Here is a 21321-nt window from a genome sequence, read left to right as displayed (position 1 = left end):
GCCACAGTTAGCAAACATAAAGGATAAACCTGATTGCTACTAGGACAAGTAGGCAGTGAGAAAAAGAATGTATATAGAAGGACACAAAATGAGGAAAAAGGATGGGAAAAAAAAGAGAAGGAGGGATGGTGCCAGCCCCAAGGAACGTTATAGTCTATACAAAAATAAACAGACACACATTACATCAAGCAGACAGACAGACAAATGACAGCGGCGCTCAAGGCTGCACCTGCAATGTAAACTAACAGAGACCATGCAGAGCCCCACTGGGGCACAAGGAATATTATGTTTTTATTGCTAGACTAGTGTTAGGCTTTCCCCCGAGGGGGTCCATCATCCCCGTGGGGAAGTCTATTATGTAATAATCTGTGCACACATTATTTACTGAAGCTAACACCCCCTTTGCCTGTAGTGAGTGCTAGCTGTGTAACATCCATGCAGATTGATCATTCAGGTATAACTTCTGTTTGAAAGCGCTGCCATGTCTCCTGCTGTACAAATTGAATGTAAGTATACTCTGGCTAGCTGCATTCATTGCCTCAAATCTACATCCACATTTTTAGATTAGAATTATTACATAATTTGCATCTGTTTTGCATGCAAGGCATGTATTTAGCCCTAGTGGGGCTCTACATTGCCTCTGTTGGTTTACATTGCAGGTGCAGCCTTGACCGCTGTCATTTGTCTGTCTGTCTGCTTGATGTGATGCGTATACCATTTATGATTAGCAGAAGGAATATTATGTTTTTATTGCTAGACTAGCGTTAGGCCTTCCCCGAGGGGGTCCGTCATCGCCGTGGGGAAGACTATCAGGTAATTTTCCGTGCACACATTATTTACTGAAGCTAACACCCCCCTTTGCCTGTAGTGAGTGCTAGCTGTGTAATATTGTCCAGTTACTGGAGCTCTGCACATCCATGCAGATTGATCATTCAGATATATTCTATTTGAAAGCTCTGCCATGTCTCCCACTATACAAAAATAACCCAGTATACTATGGAAATTAAAATATAAACATTATTTTAGATTTATAATATATATGCTTCTTATCTTGAAGTTTATCAGTCAAGTTTTGAATTCTATAGATGCACTGCACTCTGTTGGGAACCTCAGCTACTGTAGGAGTATTAACTTTTTCCAGTGTTTAGAAATGGGGCATTGTGCAGCTGTGAGAAAAAGGTCAGAAGTCTCTGGGATTGGGCTTTCTATTCAGGTGATGGGAGGGAAGCAGACAAATTGGGCCAGCCACTAGTGGACGAAATGGGTGCTGCCATTGACACCAATACAAAGTATCAGCAAGGGGCGCCAAAGTAAAAATGTGGGCGCCCAATAACATATATTATTTTTTGTAGAAACGTACAATGGTTTTGCAATATCTGACTCCCTTCATTTTAACTGTATAAACTTATATTAACTATACATTCTGGAATAAACAACATTTTTTTAATATGTTTGAACATGTATCCATTTAGTCATATCCTGAAAATTACCTCTTAAAGCCAATATTTCAATGGGCACCTATGGCAGGGACTGAAAAATTGTGTTTATTTTGGTAATTGGGTATTTCAATGGGTGCCTATGGCTGACCTGAAAATTAAGGTTTTTTTGCAGCGATTGGTGGTGGAGGGACAGTTAAGGTTAGGTGTGGGGGATGGTTAAGGTTAAGCATAGGGGGTAGTTGGTTAACTACTTAAGCATTTTGGACATAGCTGCTACGTCCGAAAGGCTGCCCATGCTGCCGATCGCCTCCGTTAGCCTCCTCTTGCTGCTGCCCGTTAGCCCAGAGATCAATGAATGGGAAATCAGTTCTTATTCATTGATCTAAGTCCCCTTTAGAATGATCACTGGTTTCTATGAGAAGCCACGATCGTTCTAAGTTACACATATGCTTCACTTCCTTTAAGTGTAAATCGTATGCTTACAGGATACCTAGCAAAAAATGATCATGTGGCCAAATTGTAAAATTACACCGACATACATTTTTTTTAAATAAACATACCCACACTTACATTTATTATTAACTACTTACTTCCCACACCCTCCCAAAAATACCCAAATAAAACTTTTAATAACATTTTTTTTGTAAAATTACAATTAAAAACCCCCATAAATAGTTACCTTAGGATCTGAACTTTTTTAATATGCATGTCAAGAGGGTATATTACTATTATTTTTTTAAATTATGAGCTTCTAAATAGTAATGAAAAAAATGCTCATTGGGATGTATATAGCTGTAGTAAAATATTGGTATTTTATTACCAATATTTTACTATAGTCATTTGCACTAAAATAGTAGAACTTCAGTAAATTTACCAATATTCTACTATCGTGTTATTGGGTGCCCACATTTCCTCAGTGTCCTTTTTGCATGCACACTATTGGGAGGGCCAACAAGCAACTCCAAGGGTCTTTGGGTACTGAAATCTCTGTTTGGAAGCATATAAAGAGTAAAACTTCATCCCTGTTTGTTTGTATGACTGGGGACATCCAAAACAAATGTTGCATGGAGACTGCCAGGTTCCACAGTCTTTCCTGTTTCCTGTTGCCACCGATTCCTCCTGCTGCTGTCATAATTTTATTTTAAAAAATGCTGTGGTCCCACTGCCAGGTTCCACAGCCTATTCGGCTACCACCAATACCTGCAGCTGTCATAATTTTGTTTAAAACATGCTGTGGTCCCACCACAAGGTATAGAAATGAGTGGATAACTGTTATAATTTAAGTAGGCCTCAGTTATTTGGACTGAGTTAGTCAAAAAGGCTTGAGGAGCAGACCTGCCCTTTAAGGGGATTTTCTCTTTGAGAGAAAATCTTCAGTTCTGTCAGAACTAGAACATACCAAGAAGCTGTTCTATGGACAAGGCCACAGGTCTCCCTGACCTGGGCATGTACGCCACTAGAACAATAAACATCAGCCATGTTTTATAAATACCCACATTCTTTTATGTATGTCAAAAGCCTCATTGAATATTAATCGAGTAGGTGTGGATGATGACACCATGAGGGGCTCCACCAATAGTCTGATCTAGGGGATGGCGAAGATGATGTCATATTTAACTCTTTCCTTGTCGGTATTAAAACCGGAGTGAGCTATGGGAACTCACTCTGCTGCTTACTTTCACACTAGCTCACAATGCTGACTGGGACCTCTAAGTATGTTCATTCCTTTCTGTAATCTGATATAATGTATGCTGTACATAGGTAGTCTAGTGTAACGTAGGTTAGAAAGAAGGTACCTGATTGACTTCAGCAGGAAGTGTAATCAAGAAGCTTGTAACGCAACATGAAGATTGGCGTGGCTAGGATATGATGAACTGTATCTATCTGTATTTCTGTTTCCTGAATAAATAACGTGAATATTGAAGAAGCCTGAGAAAGTCTATCTCCTGCTTGCTGTGTTGAGAGTCAAGTTATCTCACAGTCCGTGAGACGCAACTATAAGAAGTTGCTGGTGCCGGAAAAAGGTGATTAGAACAGGATCTAACAATAACTATATATGCGTGTGTGTGTATTTATATATATATATACAGTGGCTTGCAAAAGTATTCGGCCCCCTTGAAGTTTTCCACATTTTGTCACATTACTGCCACAAACATGAATACATTTTATTTGAATTCCACGTGTAAGACCAATACAAAGTGGTGTACACGTGAGAAGTGGAACGAAAATCATACATCATTCCAAACATTTTTTACAAATCAATAACTGCAAAGTGGGGTGTGCGTAATTATTCAGCCCCCTGAGTCAATACTTTGTAGAACCACCTTTTTGCTGCAATTACAGCTGCCAGTCTTTTAGGGTATGTCTCTACCTTTGTACATCTAGAGACTGAAATCCTTGCCCTTTCTTCTTTGCAAAACAGCTCCAGCTCAGTCAGAGTAGATGGACAGCGTATGTGAACAGCAGTTTTCAGATCTTGCCACAGATTCTCGGTTGGATTTAGATCTGGACTTTGACTGGGCCATTCTAACACATGGATATGTTTTGTTTTAAACCATTCCATTGTTGCCCTGGCTTTATGTTTAGGGTCGTTGTCCTGCTGGAAGGTGAACCTCCGCCCCAGTCTCAAGTCTTTTGCAGACTCCAAGAGGTTTTCTTCCAAGATTGCCCTGTATTTGGCTCCATCCATCTTCCTATCAACTTTGACCAGCTTCCCTGTCCCTGCTGAAGAGAAGCAACCCCAGAGCATGATGCTGCCACCACCATATTTGACAGTGGGGATGGTGTGTTCAGAGTGATGTGTAGTGTTAGTTTTCCGCCACACATAGCGTTTTGCATTTTGGCCAAAAAGTTCCATTTTGGTCTCATCCGGCCAAAGCACCTTCTTCCACATGTTTGCTGTGTCCCCCACATGGCTTGTGGCAAACTGCAAACGGGATTTCTTATGCTTTTCTTTTAGAAATGGCTTTCTTCTTGTCACTCTTCCATAAGAGCCAACTTTGTGCAGTGCACGACTAATAGTTGTCCTATGGGCAGATCCCCCCACCTGAGCTGTAGATATCTGCAGCTCGTCCAGAGTCACCATGGGCCTCTTGACTGCATTTCTGATCAGCGCTCTCCTTGTTCGGCCTGTGAGTTTAGGTGGACGGCCTTGTCTTGGTAGGTTTACAGTTGTGCCATACACCTTCCATTTCTGAATGATCGCTTGACCAGTGCTCCGTGGGATGTTCAAGGCTTTGGAAATCTTTTTGTATCCTAAGCCTGCTTTAAATTTCTCAATAACTTTATCCCTGGCCTGTCTGGTGTGTTCTTTAGACTTCATGGTGTTGTTGCTCCCAATATTCTCTTAGACAACCTCTGAGGCCGTCACAGAGCAGCTGTATTTGTACTGACATTAGATTACACAGGTGCACTCTATTTAGTCATTAGCACTCATCAGGCAATGTCTATGGGCAACTCACTGCACTCAGACCAAAGGGGGCTGAATAATTACGCACACCCCACTTTGCACTTATTTATTTGTAAAAAATGTTTGGAATCATGTATGATTTTCATTCCACTTCTCACGTGTACTCCACTTTGTATTGGTCTTTCACATGGAATTCCAATAAAATGTAATCATGTTTGTGGCAGTAATGTGACAAAATGTGGAAAACTTCAAGGGGGGCCGAATACTTTTGCAAGCCACTGTATATACAGTAAATATATATATATATATATATATATATATATATATATATATATATATATATATATATATATATATATATATATAAATACTTTGTTAAATGTATGTATGTATGTATGGACACTAGAAACGAGTTTTATTGTACATTATGAGAGAATGTAATTCAGTTTTTCAATGGAAAAAGTGTTTGTCATTTTTAATACTCGGTTTCTTTCTTCGTTGTCTTTCACTGTAGTGATCACTTCAAATGTTGTTCTGGATCAGCAGGACATTGTTACCATTGCAGTTGATTCTGACCTCCCAGCAGTTATTCGCTGTAAGTCTAATGTCCATTTAGAAGCCGGAACACTAATTGCCTGGTACCGAGAGATGGGAAAGACAGAGGATAGTTCTAGCCTTGTGAAAGCCTGCGTATATGATAATACATCCAAATATAAATGTGAACGTGATAGCCATGAAGCCAGGCTGCTCATGTACAAGCCACAGCCAGAAGACTCCGGTGTTTATTATTGTGCTTATAAAGGTGGGACATTTATAGCTCGTGGCAGTGGAACAACTTTGATTATCGGAGGTAAATTTTCAAATAATTATTCCATACATGCTGTCTGTTTTTACAATTTATATATTTTTCTTTTTTCTTTAAAAACACACACACAATAAATCAGGACATCTGAATAATCAATATAAAAGTAGTCAGATCAACCAGGATCAGGATAATTATTTGTCACTAAGAAACATCTTGATGAAGAAACCAATGGTATCAGTCTCGCAGTAACACATTTCCAAGTTTTAGGGCCCATTCACACTAGGGTGATTAGTGGCCGTTTACCGCTCATCGCCAAAGCGCTAGCACTTTTTAAAGCACTAGTGCAATAGTAACTGTATGGCAGTGACCTCACTGCCACCATAGCCGCCAGTCGCAGGTGTTTCGTGATTAGCGGAAATCGCAAACGCGTTACATGCAGCATTTTTCAGTGATTCGAGAGCGATTGAGATTAGCATGCTGTAGAAGCACTAATCGCGATCACTCATCAAACGCAGATTTGTACAGTAATTTTACCACGACAATCACGGTAAAATCACCCGCGCAAAGCGCTACTGTTTTGCCCTTTTCAAGTGTGAATGGGCCCCAAAGGACAACAGAAGCAAGAGGGATGTGGAGACTGCCATATTTATTTCTAGGGATGGTCATAGTCCTCCAACTTCGCTACACTGGAACTACGTGTAGTTTTACGCAATTACGCTTCGCCAAACTACGGCTTCGAAATCTAATATTCGCTTCGTCTGCATTTCGTAGACTACGCATTAAAATACGTAATTACGCGTAGTGTGAAGCATAGTGTTAAGCGGATGCTTATGCCCGTATGCGGAAAATTTAACGCATTAATTCCTCTGCAAGTGCTCATATCAGGAACTCTTCTATGCGTACATTCCCCTTTCCAATGCGTACATTTGTAAGCATACAATCGTACGTGGAATAATAGACACGAGTAACACATTCGTAGTTCAGTACGCAATACACATGTTAACTGCGCATAGTGGTACTTTGCTACGCGTAAATTCGTAAGCGTAGTTTTGAAACTTCGCCTGTGAACTATGATGCGTAGATGCGAACTACGATGCGTAAATTCGCACTGGCGTAGTTTCTGCTCCTCCCTGTTTATTTCCTTTTAAGCAATACCACAATACCAGTTGCCTGGCAGCCCTGCTGAACCTCTGCCTCTAATACCTTTTAGCCATAGACCATGAACAAGCATTCAGAAGATCAGTTGTTGTTTCTAACATTATTGTCAGATCTGACAAGATTAGTTGCATGCTTGTTTCTGGTGTTATTCAGTCACTAGTGCAGCCAAATAGATCAGCAGTACTGCCAGGCAACTGGTATTGTTTAAAAGGAAATAAATATGGCAGCCTCCATACTCTTCGCACTTCAGTTGTCCTTGACCTTTGATCTTAAAATTCCACTTGACTCAGAATGTACTTATCTACAAGTGGAATATGTGTGATCTAAACTTTGTGCTTGGCTGTTTAAAGCTTTAATATAACCATAAATGTTAGTTGTTCTATATAATGTATTAAGCAGACTCTCCACTCTCTCTTCCCAGACATGTCTCCCTACTCAGCATATCTGCTGGCTCCTCTAATACTTCCTTCTTCTAATACCGCCATGCGGATGGCTTGTTTGGTGCCTGGAACACGTCATACTCTCAAGGTGACTTGGACCATCTCTGGAAACTATCAGAAAGGCAAGAGAATCTTCAATAGGGAAGCTGGTGGCACCTGGATGTCCTATAATGAGATCTTTCTATCTAGAATCAACTGGACTGATGAGAATCTTGTGGGCTGTGACGTATGGAGTAGATCTCCACCTGCCCAGATCCAGTGGGAAACAGTAGATGCAACAGCAGGTAATCATAAAGTCAACTACAGATGGCAGCATGATAAAATACATGCATGCGGCTCATCTACTGAGGTATGTTTCATGATAAGTGGTGGATTTACATCTTATAGAAGAAAATGTTTTCCCCACTGAGCAGGGGTTCACGTGCAGCAGTTTAGTGATGACAGGGATGACAGATGGCAGGGTGCTGTAGATGCCCTGCCCTGTGTGCAAATGAGGTGTAGCATACAGCGAGAAGCGGGGGCAGTATCTGGACTTGCTGTACTAAATATAGCAAGCCCTGGAGCAGACCAATAGGAATCCAAGTTAGTCCGTTAAAAGAACAATATAGGGCACTGGAGGGAATTTTACAGATTCTGAGGCTTGCTATATTTAGCATTCTTCATCCTTCGTCGATATTGAGACGATATAGCGTGAAACATTTCTGAGGATGCTGTCATGGGAGTAACCAAAGGTAAGTGTTTATGATCAATTAAGAGCATCAAAGAACTTTTTTCATTGTTGTGTTTTTATTTTCCTTGAAGCAAAATGTCATTTTCCTGCATATAAAAAACATTAAGAAAATGTTGCCATTGATTCCCCTCTGCCATGTCACTGCCTGGGTTTTTGGGCAGTTTTGGTACCCTTTTAAGATAAATTGTGGCTGCAAATAGGCTCTGAAGGTTTTTAAAGTTTGTCTGCCACTAAGGTCGACCACCCAAACATTTGGTTTACGATGTTCATCCATCACTAGTGACATGCAATCACATAGATATGCTTGCATGTTTGAGCTGATGTTGCTCCAGAAGGCCTGAATTCACCATAATAAAATAGGGAATAGATGCTAATTAAATAAAAATATTTTTCCGGCTATATTGATACATGCTGAATTAAATATTCCATTTTAGTAAGTGTTTAACTTATTTAGCAAATACTTATTTTGAATATTTTTTTTAAAGAGCCAGCTTCTTCTATTGCAGATTGATATAAAAGTAGAGAGTGAGTGCAGGGCCGGTTTCTGGGAAGGCCTGTAAAGGCCAGGGCCTTGGGCGGAAAAAGCAGAGGGGTGTCAGGACTCAGGAGAGATAAGAGGCCGCATGTCAAAGTAAATCATCACTCATGGTCCACAAATGCCCCGCTTTGCTCTTTACACACTGTCTGCAGCCTAAATTTCAGAGTTCCCTGCATCTCCCTTACTTCCTGGGAGCATGACATGATGGGAGACTGTACAATCCTTTAAACATACAGTGAGCATCTGCACAATTTAAGTACACAGTAGCATCTCATCTGGACAACAATTAAGCCAGGATAGACCACCACATAGAAATTCAGAAGAAAAGCCGCATGGAAGCAGGACATCCGGACCGGGTGTCCTGCTTCCATGCAGCTTTTCTTCTGAATTTCTATGTGGTGGTCTATCCTGGCTTAATTGTTGTCCAGATGAGATGCTACTGTGTACTTCAATTGTGCAGATGCTCACTGTATGTTTAAAAGCCTGAAGAAGGGTCGTGGACCCGAAACAAATCAATGTTGTTGCCTTTTTCTACCAGTTATATGCACTTTACTACATGATTGAAGTCTTTGTATACAAAATTCTGCACTTTTTTGGAATATTAAAAGAAAAGGTTATTTTTTGCAATTTTTTGGTTTCCTGCTTTTTCACCATATCCCTGACTATTGAATAGTCAGAAGAGAAAAAGCCTGTCTTGCTAAAACCACATATAAAACAAATGGAACTACTAGCAGATCCCACAAATATGATGGTGTCCTAATATGTTTTTCACAAATTGTGTCTGCACCAACTTTCTAGGTATCATTTCTAGAGTTGTCGCGGACCTCCGATTGTGGTTCGCGAACCTCGAACTCGAACATGCGAAAAAGTTTGCGAACATGTGAACTTTTCGAACCGCAATAGACTTCAATGGGCAGGCGAACTTTCAAAACTACAAACATTAATTGTGGCCACTAAAGTGATGGAAAAGATGTTTCAAGGGGTCTAACACCTGTAGGGGTGCATGGCGGAGTGGGATACATGCCAAAAGTCCCGGGGAAAAATCCGGATTTGACGCACAGCGGGGTTTAAGGGCAGAAATCACATTTTATTGCTAAATTGGAGGCCTAAAGTGCTTTAAAACGTCTTGCATATGTCTACATCAATCAGGTAGTGGAATTAGTGTACTGCTTCACACTGACAGACTAAACTCAAAGTGTAACGCACAGCAAACAGCTGTTTGTGTAGTGACGGCCGTGTTGGACTGGTGCGTACCATAGCGAGAGTGCAGGTGATAGCGGTTTTCAAGCCCATATGGTCGGGCTGAGGTAGCTCAATGACAGAACAATAGTGATTGAGTGTCCAGCTGATCGAATTTGGTCTGTCTACAATGAAGCAACGGTCTTATTATCTTCTTGGGTCAGGTGTGCTCCCCAACACACTCATTCAGCCGGTCATCGCTTCATTGTGATACGCAAGACCCTTCACCGCGGCAAGGTAGCGATCACAAAGGGTAATTGACACATGTACATGCCTTTTGTTTTGTTGTAGCTGCAGTGCAGCCAGAAAAATTAGGCAGGCATATACACGCACCAGAAAACATTATTATAGCGGCCGCTGCTAGTAGCTACATCTACATCACGGTACACTTTGGGTATCGCCTTTTAAGAAAAGTAATTGCTGCCTTTTATCTTCCACTGCAGTGTCCCAATCACCACAAATGTTCGCAAGGCCTCAGAGTCCACCAGCCGGTATGGTAACAGCTGGCGAGATAACAATTCCGCCACGCCAGCTGTTAGACGCCAGGCAAGGGGGTGACTGGCACACATTGACTTCTTCCGCTCAAAGATTTCCTTCACGGACACCTGGCTGCTGCTGTGGGCAGAGGAGCAGGAAGCGCTCAAGGTGAGAGGCGGAGTGGAGGAGGGTGGCTGTGAAGATGCAAGGGATAAAGTGGCTGAAGAAGATGCTGCACCTAAAGGAGGAAGAGGAGGCGGAGGGTGGCTTTGCGTTTGTTTGCTGCTTTTCCTCAGGTGGTCTTCCCATTGCCGTTTGTGCTTTTTCACCATGTGCCTTCGTAGTTGTCTCTATGCGGGTCTTGGTCTTTCCACAACTCAATCTTTGATCGCAGATAGTACAGAAGGCATTGTGCTCTCATCTGAGGCAGGCACACAAAAAACCTCCACACCGCTGAGCCTTGGAATGATGGCACTTTGGTGATGGCGTAAGCAGCTGACCTTGAAGAGCATGTTGGCTGGCTGTCCACAGGTAGTGATACATGCCGCTGGACACTGCGACCAGCTGTTTATGATGATGACGAGCTCCCCCTGCTTCTTGCAGCAACTCAACTCTTCCTACTCCTCTCTGACTCCCCCTCTGAACTGTCCCCTGTTCATCTTGTCTATTAGGATCCCACGTGACATCCATGGCAGTATCATCATCATCATCATCATTATGCTCCACAGCTTCGCTTGTATCAGACTCCTCCAAAACTGCATTAACAACAGGTACTTCATCATCCACACACCTTAGGTCCATACTGGCGCCTAACTCAGACATATGAAGTGGTGGTGTAACATGCTTAGCGCCGTCATCTTGTAATAAAAATGGCTGTGAATCAGTTAATTCCCCACCAAATAACTCCTGTGAATTGTCAAATGGGGTGGATGTGGTGCTAGTAGTAGCAGTAGTGGCTGTGGAGGAAGATATGTCACTGTTCCACGCGGAAGCTGAGGAAGATGTGTTCTGTGTTAAATAGTCAACTACAGTGGTGTGAAAAACTATTTGCCCCCTTCCTGATTTCTTATTCTTTTGCATGTTTGTCACACTTAAATGTTTCTGCTCATCAAAAACTGTTAACCATTAGTTAAAGATAACATAATTGAACACAAAATGCAGTTTTAAATGATGTTTTTTTATTATTTAGTGAGAAAAAAAACTCAAAACCTACATGGCCCTGTGTGAAAAAGAAATTGCCCCCTGAACCTAATAACTGGTTGGGCCACCCTTAGCAGCAATAACTGCAATCAAGCGTTTGCGATAACTTGCAACAAGACTTTTACTGCGCTCTGGAGGAATTTTGGCCCACTCATCTTTGCAGAATTGTTATAATTCAGCTTTATTTGAGGGTTTTCTAGCATGAACTGCCTTTTTAAGGTCATGCCACAACATCTCAATAGGATTCAGGTCAGGGCTTTGACTAGGCCACTCCAAAGTCTTCATTTTGTTTTTCTTCAGCCATTCAGAGGTGGATTTGCTGGTGTGTTTTGGGTCATTGTCCTGCTGCAGCACCCAAGATCGCTTCAGCTTGAGTTGACGAACAGAGGGCCGGACATTCTCCTTCAGGATTTTTTGGTAGACAGTAGAATTCATGGTTCCATCTATCACAGCAAGCCTTCCAGGTCCTGAAGCAGCAAAACAACCCCAGACCATCACACTACCACCACCATATTTTACTGTTGGTATGATGTTCTTTTGCTGAAATGCTGTGTTACTTCTACGACAGATTTAACAGGACACGCACCTTCCAAAAAGTTCAACTTTTGTCTCGGCGGTCCACAAGGTATTTTCCCACAAGTCTTGGCAATCATTGAGATGTTTTTTTTAGCAAAATTGAGATGAGCCTTAGTGTTCTTTTTGCTTAAAAGTGGTTTGCGCCTTGGATATCTGCCATGCAGGCCGTTTTTGCCCAGTCTCTTTCTTATGGTGGAGTTGTGAACACTGACCTTAATTGAGGCAAGTGAGGCCTGCAGTTCTTTAGATGTTGTCCTGGGGTCTTTTGTGGCCTCTCGGATGAGTTTTCTCTGCCCTCTTGGGGTAATTTTGGTCGGCCAGCCACTCCTGGGAAGGTTCATCACTGTTCCATGTTTTTGTCATTTGTGGATAATGGCTCTCACTGTGGTTTGCTGGAGTCCCAAAGCTTTAGAAATGGCTTTATAACCTTTACCAGACTGATAGATCTCAATTACAGTACTTTTGTTCTCATTTGTTCCGGAATTTCTTTGGATCTTGGCATGATGTCTAGCTTTTGAGGTGCTTTTGGTCTACTTCTCTGTGTCAGATAGCTCCTATTTAAGTGATTTCTTTATTGAAACAGGTGTGGCAGTAATCAGGCCTGGGGGTGACTACAGAAATTGAACTCAGGTGTGATAAACCACGGTTAAGTTATTTTTGAACAAGGGGTGCAATCACTTTTTCACACAGGGCCATGTAGGTTTTGAGTTTTTTTTCCTCACTAAATATTAAAAACCATCATTTAAAACTGCATTTTGTGTTCAATTATGTTATCTTTGACTAATAGTTAACAGTTTTTGATGAGCAGAAACATTTAAGTGTGACAAACATGCAAAAGAATAAGAAATCAGGAAGGGGGCAAATAGTTTTTCACACCACTGTACGTCCTGGCAATCTTGGGAGTTAATGGCACATACCTTCTGAACACTGTACTTTGGTCCAGGGCCGCACAAAATCACGCCACCTCAACCTCGAACAGACCTGCCGGGTGACCTGCCTCTGCCTGTTGTTTTGACCATATTGGGGGGATGAAGTGAAAGGTATGGACTGACCTGACTAATACAATGTGCGGTTACACAGGTGCAGTGAAGAGGTGACTGCTGGTACAACAATGTGCGACTACACAGGTGCAGTGAAAAGGTGACTGCTGGTACAACAAAGTGTGGTTACACAGGTGCAGTGAAAAGGTGACAGTGACTGCTGGTACAACAACGTGCGGTTAAACAGGTGCACTGAACAGGTATGCAGTGACTGGTATATAAACCTGCATGCTGTTACACAGGTGCATTGAAAGGTATGGACTGACCTGACTAATACAATGTGCGGTTACACAGGTGCAGTGAAAAGGTGACTGCTGGTACAACAATGTGCGATTACACAGGTGCAGTGAAAAGGTGACTGCTGGTACAACAATGTGTGGTTACACAGGTGCAGTGAAAAGGTTGCAGTGACTGCTGGTACAACAACGTGCGGTTAAACAGGTGCACTGAACAGGTATGCAGTGACTGGTATATAAATCTACATGCTGTTACACAGGTGCATTGAAAGGTATGCACGGACTGGTATTACAAATGTGCAGCTGTCACACACACACAGGTACAGTGAACTGGTATGCAGTGACTGGTATATAACACTGCGTGCTGTCACGCAGGTGCAATGAACAGGTATGCACGGTCAGACTGGTGTGACAAATGTGCAGCTGTCACACACAGGTGCAGTGAAAAGGTAGGCACTGAATGTACTGGGCCTTGCACAGTATAGCAATTAGCAAGGGCCAGTTGTGACACACAGGGCTGTATAATGCAGTGTCAGTGGCACACACACACACACACACACAAAAAGACTTCACAAGAACATTAGCTCTGAAAAGAGCTCTTTTTGTGGTGTTTTGCAACAACAAATATCAGCTAGGAGCAAGCTACAAGAGCCTAACTAAGCTTTTCCTATATCTGCAGCAGGTTCCACTCCCTTTTCTCACTACTACAGCAGCACCGAGTGAGATAATGGCCGACGAAGCTGCCTTATATAGGGGGGGGGGGGGGGACTCCAGGAGGAAGTGCAGCCTGATTGGCTGTCATTGTGTCTGCTGACTGTGATGTAGAGGGTCAAAGTTTAGCCCAATGATGTAGTATAGGGGCGGGTCGAACTCGCAATAAAGTGCGCGTTTCGACGCGAACGCAAACCACCAATGTTCACACGAATAAGTTTGCGGCCGAACCGTTCGGGACAACTCTATTCATTTCTCCAAAGTAGATTACACACAGGGCAGTTTTAGAAATGTCGCCCAATCTATATATATAATAGAGTAAGTGCCTCAACCTTCGAGCAAGAAGAAGAAGTACTTTGCATGAGAAAATGTATGCGTGCTCAATCACCAAGTTTTAGGCTTCTTTTCCACGGACTGTTGAGTTGTGTGCTCAGCAAGCAGTTACCAGGCAGCAGCAAGCAGTTACCAGGCAGCAGCAAGCAGTTACCAGGCAGCAGCAAGCAGTTACCAGGCAGCAGCTAGCAGTTACCAGGCAGCAGCTAGCAGTTACCAGGCAGCAGCTAGCAGTTACCAGGCAGCAGCGAGCAGTTACCAGGCAGCAGTGAGCAGATACCAGGCAGCAACAAGCAGTTTCCAGGCAGCAGCAAGCTGTTACCAGGCAGTAGTGAGCAGTTGTAAGAGTTTGAGAGGCATGTTACTGCCTATCAACTGTCCGTGGAAAAGAGGCCTACCCTAGCAAGTCTGGCTTTGCAAATCTGGCCTAATTGGCTATTCATGAGGCAATTCTCATGCAAATATGCATTTGCTTTTGCATGCCAAACTATGCAGGGTCAAAAAAACAATACTGCAAAGCGGTCGCCCTGCTACATGCCAGTGATGAGCGAAAATGCAAAAATTTGTTTCGATAAATTATTACCGAATTTTTGCCTAATTTCGTTTTGACAGGCAAATTTTCCATCTCATTTTTTCACGTTAATTTTCGCCTAAGGCCAGTCATTTTCGCATTACTTGCGTATGATTGCGGACATTTTCCACATAAGGGCATTAGCGCCCGCATTCAGAGAATTTTTTTGTGCATTATTGCGGGCATTTTTCCGTATAAACGTCCGCATAGATTGAATTTCCATGCGGATTATTGTGGAAATTTTTTCGCATAAGGGCATAAGCATCCGCATACAATGAATTTTCGATGCTGGTTGAAAACGCAAATATTTCTGAAGATTTTCGTGACAATTCGCCAAAAAACGAAAACGGGATTTTCAAGGCGAAAATTCGCAAGCAACACTGCTATATGCTACATTAGCACTATCCTGGAGCGCCACGGGGAGGATTCCCAATGCTCCCCTTTTATACAACCGGGGGGACCACAGGGTCCCAGGCTCTCTCACTGCCTGGGAACCACAGCGACACCCCGGAGGGGGAGGCGCAGGCGACCCCCCCCCCCAAGCGTGGCCAGCGTCGGGGAGAGCCGTCCTCACCCACCTCCCAATATTAAAAACAGGCACTTACCTTAACGTCCATTGCGTTCTGCTACATGCGCATTAACTTGGGGGCACCACATGAGAAAGGAGTGAAGCATGGGTCACCCCGAGCTTTAGAGCTCAGGGCTGGCTCACATACAGCACTCCAGAGGGGGGGGGGAGGACAGGTGCAGACAACTCACTCCAGGGCTCACACCACCGGAGCAAGCCATCCACCACCTGCCTCCAAAGGATACAAACTGCAAAAAATGCTTTCCATGAGAAAATTAATGCGCATGTAGCAGAACGCAATGGACGTTAAGGTAAGTGCCTGTTTTTAATATTGGGAGGTGGGTGCAGACGGCTCTCCCTGGCGCTGGCCACGCTTGGGGGGGGGGGGGTCGCCTGCGGCACCTAGCCTCCCCCTCCGGGGTGCCGCTGTGGTTCCCGCGGTCCCTCCGGTTGTATAAAAAGGGGGCATTGGGAATTCTCCCTGTGGCGCTCCTGGATAGTGCTAATGTAGCATGTAGCAGTGTTGCTTGCGAATTTTCGCCTAAGTCATTTTCGCATCGAAAATCCTGTTTTCGTTTTTTGGCGAATTTTCACGAAAATCTTCAGAAATATTTGTGTTTTCGACCAGCATCGAAAATTCATTGTATGCGGATGCTTATGCCCTTATGCGGAAAAATGTCCACAATAATCCGCATGGAAATATAGACTATGAATGTATTTTGTAGGTACTGATCTTTTGCAGGAACGGATCTTTTGCAGATAATGATCTTTTGAATGTGTACAGCAACTTTGTGTGCAGCATCTTGCAAATATTTCTATCTAATGGGGAGTGCAGCTCAATAGAATAGACTGTGTAGGTGTGGCTCTGATACTACATGGAAGGGGGTAAAATTGGTCTGTGATCTTTCATTTTTCCAAAGAATTTTATCTGATGTGTGTACCCACCTTTATTCTTCTTGCTTCAAGGTTGAGGCACGTACTCTATTAGATAGATAGAAGATGCGACGTATGCTACGACGCGGGACGGCTAGTATAATTTAATACAGTACATTCTGATTTTTCCTTGTTTTAAAAAATTTGATTTTTTTTGTTGTATTTCATAGATTCTATCAGTGGACATTTTGCATCTCAATGTGGAACCTACATGATTTCTACCATCTTTGGCAATGTCCTGGTTTTCTTTTGCCTCGTCTTTCATTTAATTCGGACTTGGACACAAACGGGTAATAAATGTGTCTTTTTGTTCAGAACCCTTCATATGTAGTCATCTTTCCTGTATTTCTGTTTACAATCCCAGTGGCAGACCTTATTGTACTCTCAACAGGCCCGGATTTACCATAAGGCACTGTAGGCATGTGCCTACAGGGGCCTGATTATGGAAAGGCGGCTCACTTCCCTCCTAGTGCCTCCCTCCATTCCTATACAGAACTCCAAGCGGAGCATAATGAGAGGTTATTCACCCGGCTTTCAGCATTACACTGATGAGATCTCCCTTCTGTCAGGGGCACCATTAGCTACCTAATACTGAAGGCTGTGCCCATCTGTTTTCCCGGACTCCCACCTCTTCCCACCTCTGCACCGCTGGATATAACTTTTTGCACATTGCTTCATGAATTGTCCTGTTGTGATTATCTTTTCATCTATGCAATAAATGCAGTGGAGGAGACAAAGCTTGTCCTATGTCTCTTGTTGCAAAATATCAATTTATATAAGAAAGAATAATAGTCTAAACTTTTAGTATTACAAGGGTACCGCATAATAATAATTATGAGTGTCTAAAATCTCCAATATAAATCATATAAAATGCAAAAGCACATCACACCTAGTATGAGAAGTGATAAAACCATACGGATGTCCGTGGGTGGCAGAACTTATTTTATGTGTGTACAAGCTCTGATTTGCTATTACCACGAATACTGCTTAATACTGCTTAGTGAGCTATTCAATTATTTATTTAGGTTTGGATAAAGACTGGAACATGATTATTATTATCATTGTTATTAGTATAATTATTATTATTATTATTTCTTGCAGGTGAAAATGTTCTGAGATGCAGTAACAGGAACTCTATGGATGAGGTAATCTTTACAGACCAGGAAATTTACAGGGACCATCTTTTGAAAATGTAATGCTAATTGATGTTCTAAATGACTGGGCAAGGTTGGGATGTGGATTTACTATAGAGAAAAGTAGACCTGCCACGATCACCAAAAATGGTGAGCACTCATTTACAAAAAAATAAATAAAAATGTGTCTACTTACATGCAGAAATTGACCTACGTATACACAAAACACATATACCCAATGAGGTTTGCACAATCTCCACCACTGCAAACATCAAGATGAATGTAACCCAACTAGGGGTGTTTACACACACAAAAGTATTCTGTCTTGAATTTCTTGAGTCAAATACACTAAACTTTAAAGCTTTATTATTAATAATTATTTAGTATTTATATAGCACCAACATCTTCCACAGCACTGCACAGATCATATTGTCTTGTCACTTAACTGTCCCTCAGAGGGGTTAACAATCTAATCCCTTCCATAGTCATATGTGTATGCATGTATAGTGTAGTGAATGTATCATAGTCTAGGGCCAATTTTAGTGGAAGCCAATTAACTTATCTGTATGTTTTTGGGATGTGGGAGGAAACCGGGGTGCATGGAGAAAACCCACAGAGAACATGCTGGAGAACATGCAATTTTCATACAGATAGTGCCATGGCCAATGATGCAAGGCGAGAATGCTAACCACTTTGCCATTGTGCCTCTACTGCTCATATGTGATATGTAATTCTCATTCTAATATTCTCATGCAGACTTGGTTGGAAATGTTCTTTATTAAGCACTTCCTAAAACAAGGTGGCATGTGGGAAAAGGTCAGCTTGTTCAGCACTGGGTTATCCAAAAGAGAAATCCCGAGACAGACCCCAGCTTACACAACATCTCTGCCTTGTCTGCTACCAGTACTGATCTCAGCTTGCCTTCTTCACTTCTTCAGATCGCCAACAAGGCCTCATCCACCTTATCTACAATCTCTCACCTCTGTAGTCTTCTGTTCTCTCTTTCTCCAGTGGACATCATTCGGCAATCACTTTCAGCAAAACAATCAGATATCCACTGAGGTTAGCAGCCCATACCCCTGTGGGATATTCCGGTGAAAAGGAATGTCTGCAATGTTCCATGGTCTGGAAAAGCCCATATCAACCATCATTGCCAAGGTCAATGGGAATTCTTTGAAACTATGAAAGCAGTAAAGCGTACTATGGAATCGGAGAAAAGGGCAGACGAAAATAGTTTAATCTTCTGCAAATTCAATCGGACGATTGTTTTTATAATCATTCATAATCGATTGTGCCCATCAACTGAGATTATTTACGACCAATCCGATCAGAATTTCTGATTGCTAGAACAATTTGTTGCTAGCAATTGTACCATTAGTGGCCACCTTTACAGTGGACAGTAAAAATCTGACAGATCTGAGGTTTTAGACTAGTCCATGTCCTCATGGGGGATTCTCAGGGTTTTCTTTATTTTCAAAAACATTTACTCAATGGCAGTTTCTCAGTCCTACTTCCAAAACAGTGTGCAACTATGTAGGGAGGCTGGCTGACATATTAAATAGATTCCTCCCAGGGATTGCTTTTATAAATAATAAAGCAAAAACAGAGAATCTCTCTTGAGGAGATTGTTTTGTCCCAAAGCTGATTTTTTTTACTATCTACTGGTAAAAGTAGACAAAAATATGTAAGGTGCATTTTACTCGGGAAGACATGTACTTCTTATATCTATGTGCATAAATGTACATGAGAAACTGTTTTGTTTCCTGGAGATCATAATTTCAAAAGGTGCATAGAGACATCCAGCATTCATAAGATTATATAAATCTTACTTTTTTTTTAGAATTATTTTATTTTATATGCATTTTACAGGGAATAAGAATGAAAAAAATCATAATTTCTTAGCTTTCAGACAGTATAGTTTTAAAATAAAATGTGCTATTTTAGATAAAACTGACACATTTTATTTGCCAATTTGTCCCGTTTATTACAACATTTAAATTGTGTCCCTAGTACAAGGTAGGGTGATAATATTTTATTTGGAAATAAAGGTGTATCTTTTTGTTTAGTGGTTTTGTATAATATATATATATATATAAATACAAACCTTTATTTACAAAAAAATGACATTAATATACCCTCATGACATACATATTACAAAAGTCACTGAGGTAACTTTTTATTTATTTATTTTAAAATGATGTAATTTCGATCACATTTCTTTTTACAAGTGTTTTATTTTTGGTAACTATGGGGTAGGGGTTGAAGGGGTTAAAAATAATAAAAATAGATTTCATTTTTCTATTTAATAGTGTAATTGGGTGTATTTTTACTTTTGGCCACAAGAAGGCTCCACATTTAGTTCCCGAATCCCAAGTACTGTAAACATTACACAGGAACTAGTGTGTGTAACCGTTTACTTTCACTTTGAGAATAAAAGCTGACATCGCGCTAAAACCGGCTTTTATTCATCACAGGCACTGTGATTGGGTTTGGGAACATCTGTTTCCCATTCACCGATCACGAAAGAGCGGGATTGTGGCGAAGGTGAACAGAAGCAGAGGGGCGGTAGCAAATTATGGCAGTAAGTAAACAATATGTATATCTATGCCCCTGATCTGCAAGTGAAGTATACAGGGGTGTAGATATACATAGTAAAGATCTGAAAGTGGTTAAAACAGACAAATGTCCTAACCTTTCACCTTTGCAACACAAGCCACCACCAGCATGCTAGCCCATCACCCATATAACTACTGCCAGGGGTACGCCTGCCATCCATGTTCAGACCTCCGATCATCGCTGCCTGCTGTCCCCGCTGCCTCCGCGCTACAGTAGCAATGATCACTACACTTCAGATCAATGGGACAGTGAAGGCGCATGGTCCCTGCGCACAGTACTGCATATGCCGAAGTGACGTCATTAGTCACTTCCGCATTTGAAGTACAGCCATCAGCCGCGCGGGGACCATGCGCCTTCACTGGGGCACCATTCACTTCCTAAACTTGAGGGGGGGGTGCCTACACTGGGGGCACCACTCACTACCTAGACTGGGGGGGGGGGCTGCCTGTGCTGGGGATACCTCTCACTACCTAGACTGGGGGGGGGGCTACTTATACAGGGGGGCTCTTGTACTGGGGACATCTCTCACTTCCTATATTGATGGAGGGCTACTTATGGGGGGAAAACCTCTCACTTCCTGGGGGGCTACTTATACTGGGGGACAACTCTTGCCACCTATACCGGAGGGGCGGGCTATTATACTGGGTGTACTCCTCTCACTTCCTATGCTGGAGGTCGGGGGCAATCTCAGTGTTTGCCATAGGTGCTATATTGGCCAGATAAGCCTCTGTGGGGGAAGCCGGGGGCACAAAAGGTGACAAGAGATGAGGGGGGAGGGGTGGAGTTGGGGGAACAAGAGATGTCAGGGAGGAATTTGGGGGGACAAGAGATGATGGGGAAGCTGGGGGACAAAAGATGGTGGGCAGAAGCTGGGGTACAAGGTGACACAGGGAAAGCCAGGGGCGCAAAAGGTGATATGGAAGACGAGATGACACGTGGGGGGACAAGAGAGAACACAGGGGGGAAGCTGGGGGACAAGAGATCGTACGCAGGAAGCTGCAGGCACAAAAGGTGACCGGGGGGGGGGGGGAAGCCGGGGGCACAAGAAGTGACATGGGGGAACCAGGGCACAAGAGGTGACACAGGGGAACAAGAGGAGGTCCCTCACCACCCATCACCCTGTGCCAGCCTCAGCCAGCACCCTCACCACCCATCACCCTGTGCCAGCC

The sequence above is a fragment of the Hyperolius riggenbachi genome, chromosome 9 (assembly GCF_040937935.1).
Source record: "Hyperolius riggenbachi isolate aHypRig1 chromosome 9, aHypRig1.pri, whole genome shotgun sequence".
NCBI classification, from domain to species: Eukaryota; Metazoa; Chordata; class Amphibia; order Anura; family Hyperoliidae; genus Hyperolius; species Hyperolius riggenbachi.
This window is presented reverse-complemented; position numbering follows the sequence as displayed.